General features: G+C 35.4%; 2 non-coding genes across 2 annotated transcripts; both read right to left on the bottom strand.

Moving 5' to 3' along the window:
* Positions 1 to 1,691: 1,691 nt before the first annotated feature.
* LOC121220453 (small nucleolar RNA R71) lies at positions 1,692 to 1,798 on the bottom strand. Its single transcript, XR_005917655.1, has one exon. It is a non-coding gene; the product is annotated as a small nucleolar RNA R71 (small nucleolar RNA).
* Positions 1,799 to 1,969: 171 nt separating this feature from the next.
* On the bottom strand, positions 1,970 to 2,074 carry LOC121220606 (small nucleolar RNA R71). Its single transcript, XR_005917826.1, has one exon. It is a non-coding gene; the product is annotated as a small nucleolar RNA R71 (small nucleolar RNA).
* Between the last annotated feature and the right edge of the window lie 2,140 nt (positions 2,075 to 4,214).

The following is a 4,214-nucleotide window of genomic DNA, read 5'->3' as shown; positions in this document are numbered from 1 at the left end:
GGACACCGTTTCGGGCTTAGGAGGCGAAGGACAACTACAGTGCCACAACACCGGGGAGTGGTGTCGCTACATCAAACTTCGAAGCCAAGATACTCATAAAATAAGGACTGGTGTCTCGACACTGAGTGACGAACATGAATTTTAATTAAGTGTATTTTAGTCCATACAATGTACCTTATTCAGATTTTTTTTTTACTATTTAGCAACCCTAATTAAGTCTGAGCATAAACTTTATAAATAGGCATGTTAAGTCTCATTTCAAGAGGCTCGGGCAATTGAGTCATTTTAGTGTTTTAGGGATTTTAGTTTAGTCCTTTTTTATACTTTGGTTACTGTTCTAACTTGGATTCGATTTTGATTCAAGGCTTTAATATATTAGTTTTTTTTATTTCGGTGTTGATTCCAATTGCAATCAAAGTGATCTTCGCAACTGTTAAAGGAATTTCGCTTTTAAGCTCAAATCGATATAAAAAATGGACTTATTTCTCTACTCCTTACTTTTATTTAATTTGTTGTTTTGCAAGTTAAATATGAGTTTAGGAATTATTGTATTTAGATCTATGAAATGCAAATTTCCTTAGGGAGATTAACGAACGAATGTGTGAATAATTAACGAAAGAACAAGGGTTGAAATCTGGGTTAGTTGGTTTAAATTATGTGTGATTAAGCCCTAGGAAGTAACGTCCCTAGGAAGCAATTTAGGATAAACGAGATCAAGAGATAAGTTTACCGAGTAAATCATAATTTATCTTGGTCAAGAAAGTGGGCTGAGAGGTAAGCGTGTATTGGTCGATAAGTTAATTAGTTAGGGGCAAAGTGGTAATAACTAGTTAATTAGTTGATAACTCGATGAAATCCGAGTTTTGAAGTTAATTAGGACCACTAAAGTGAGTTGATCACCTACCTATTTTATTGGATTTGTTTTCAATTGTTAAATTGGTTGATTTTTAGTTTTATTAATTTTTAGGCTAATTTGATTAATTGATGTTAATTTGATTTTTCGTAACATAATTTTAAATCAGTACTATTTAGACTTATTAGTGTAGAAAATTAATTTAATTTAATTCAACATCCCTTGGGTATGATCCTCGGAATGCTTCACAGAGTGTTTTGTTGTAACACTTTACTATATTACAACTTGACCCTTATGCTTGCGAATAGCTCTACTTAATTTTATATCTTTTTATTTTAGTATTTCTAGTCCAGACATTCACACGTCTAGTGGAACTCAAGTTGTTGGCATGTCAGGGAGGTTTCGACATTAGACTTGAATTTAATTTTCTGCATAAATAGGAAATTTTGGGATTATAGATACAAAATTTTTATTTTTATTTGATTTTTAGTTTATTTGATTTTTACTTAATTCTCTTTGATTCAAGGTATGATTTGGAGTGGAACCTTCCCAATCAAGCCAAATCCTAAACCGGAGAGAATCTTAATACAAAAAATTTGCAATTTTAGGGTAATATGATTGAACACCAGAACCATCACTTAAAGAGATTCTTACAATTGTGTGACACATTTAAATACAACAGAGTAATCGATGACGCGATCTGTCTCCAATTGTTTTCGTTCTCGCTTTGCGACTATGCCCACGAATGGCTTAACTCCCAAGAGCCAGGTTCCATCACGACATGAGACGACTTAGTAGGGAAATTTTTACACAAAAATTCCCCATTAGATGAACCATCCAATTTAGGCGTGATATTGCTAATTTTAAGCAATTCAAAGGTGAAAGTTTATCCGAAGCTTGGGAATGCTTCAAGTCGTTACTTAGGAAATGCCCACACCACACTAGTTACAATTGCAAATATGTTATAATGGATTGGATGGGAGCTTAAGATTCGGCTTCAATGGCACATCAGTCAGGGCCTTCATAAATAACACTTAGGAGTGAACTTGTCAATTTATCGAAGACATGGCGACGAACTCGTATATGTGGCTGAATGAGCACTTTTTATACTTCATAATATTTAGGCGTGATATTGCTAATTTTAAGCAATTCAAAGGTGAAAATTTATCCGAAGCTTGGGAATGCTTCAAGTCGTTACCTAGGAAATGCCAACACCACACTAGTTATAATTGCAAATATTATATAATGGATTGGATGGGAGCTTAAAATTCGGCTTCGATGGCACATCAGTCAGGGCCTTCATAAATAACACTTAGGAGTGAACTTGTCAATTTATCGAAGACGTGGCGACGAACTCGTATATGTGGCTGAATGAGCACTTTTTATATAACTAGAAGTCGTTGACGACTAAGATAGTCGAGGAAAATGATAAATATCAACAAATTATAGAAAAATTACATCATCTATAGACCACTGTCAAACCGTCAATGAATGATGTCGTATGAAGCTACACGCCATACCCAGAGACCCAATCGAATGAGGTAAATTACTTGGATAATAGGGGTGAAAATCCTTCTTCGTATGTCCCTATTTTGATTGCCCACATGGCTTGAGACACGGGCGTGTCCCCTGATCGTGTGAGTCACACGGCCTAGCCACATGACTGTGTGACCCCTGCAATGTTGAAAATTTTAAATATTTCAAAAACATTCTCTGAGTAGCCGATTTAGTCCTGACTTATTCCTAACACGTACTTTAGGCCCGAGGGCTCATATAAAAGATAATATGTTTGATTTCATTTGGTTTCTGACATAAATATTATATTATATGATATATCTATTTACTGATCTGGAAACTTTGGTAATGCTTTGTAACCCTATTTTAGTGATGGATACGAGTTAAGAGTGTTATATTTAGTGGTATCAAAGCTACGGTTTAGTCGATTCTCAGACTGAACATAGCGTGTGAGATGTCTAGAAACACATGTCATATAAATCAGTGATAGTGTAATGTGTATGATACGATCTAACCTTTGTTTTCTTATAGATTGTAAAGATGTCAGACGGATTTGAACGTGCTAACAATGATGAGGTTAACAGTAAAGTGTCGACTTTTGAACATGGGACAAGTAGTAATGTCACGATTCTTTTGGCTCAAGAACGTAAAATTAAAAATATGTTCTTTTGGTATATGAATCAGTGGTTCAGTGAGTTTATGCAAGAAAAAAATTGGCTCAGCAAACTCCACCCCCTATCGTACCACTTGTTGTACCTCCAGTTGCACTTCCACCTCCTCCAGTAATTGAACGTAATAGATGTACTCCAATCGAAAAACTTAGAAAGTATGGTGCTGAAAAATTTTGGGGTGGATCAGAAGATGATCCAGTTAAAGCTGAGTACTGACTTCAAAATATAATAAGGGTTTTCAAATAAATGGCTTTCTCACCTGATGATTTTCTTAGATGTGTTGTTTCTTTATTAAAAAAGGAAGCGTATAGTTGGTGGTCGACGATAGTAGCTGTGGTACCGAAAAAGAAAATTTCCTGGGAATTCTTCCAGACTGAGTTTAAAAAGAAATATGTCGGGAAGAGGTATTTGGACAAGAAAAAGAGAGAATTTCTTGAGTTACGTCAAGGAAATAGATCAGTAGGTGAGTATGAGAGAAAATTTGTATATCTTAGTAAATATGCTCAGGAAATTGTGCCTACTAAAGAAGAAATGTGTATTCAGTTTGAAGATGGTCTGAATAATGAAATTTGAATGATGATTGGAGGTAATAAAATACGAGAATTTGTTGTCTTGTCTGATCATGCACAGAAAATGGAAGAAATGCACAATCTAAAGACGCAAGGGGATAGACAGAATCAAGAATTTCATAAGAGGAGTTCTTCTAAATCATTTCCGGCATCATCGGCGAAAAAGGCTAAAGATGATTTTAGTCGAGCTACCTCAGTGCCTGAATGCTTGAATAAAAATAAGACGATTCAACATTATTTCAGAGTATCTACTAGATCGACTGTTAGTGTGGGTAGTGTACAGTATACTCCGAAGCCTAAATGTAGATATTGCGAGAAATATCACCTTGGTGAGTGTAGAGGTTAAATAGGAGCCTATTATAGATATGGATCAACTGATCATTTTATTCGTAATTGTCTTAAATTGTCAAAAGAGGATGAATATCAGAAAGAAAAACAAATGTCTACCTCTCAGAAAAGTAGATGTTCTGGCCAGAATAGTGCTACTGGGACTACTCATTCGGGAATGAGGACACTGTTGTTTGGTTAGAGGCTAAAGCACTTGCTTGTACCTACGCCATTCGAGCTAGAGAGGAAGCTATTGCTCCAGATGTGATCGCTGGTATA

This window comes from Gossypium hirsutum, chromosome D08, assembly GCF_007990345.1.
Source record: "Gossypium hirsutum isolate 1008001.06 chromosome D08, Gossypium_hirsutum_v2.1, whole genome shotgun sequence".
In the NCBI taxonomy this organism is placed as follows: domain Eukaryota; kingdom Viridiplantae; phylum Streptophyta; class Magnoliopsida; order Malvales; family Malvaceae; genus Gossypium; species Gossypium hirsutum.
This window is presented reverse-complemented; position numbering and strand designations above follow the sequence as displayed.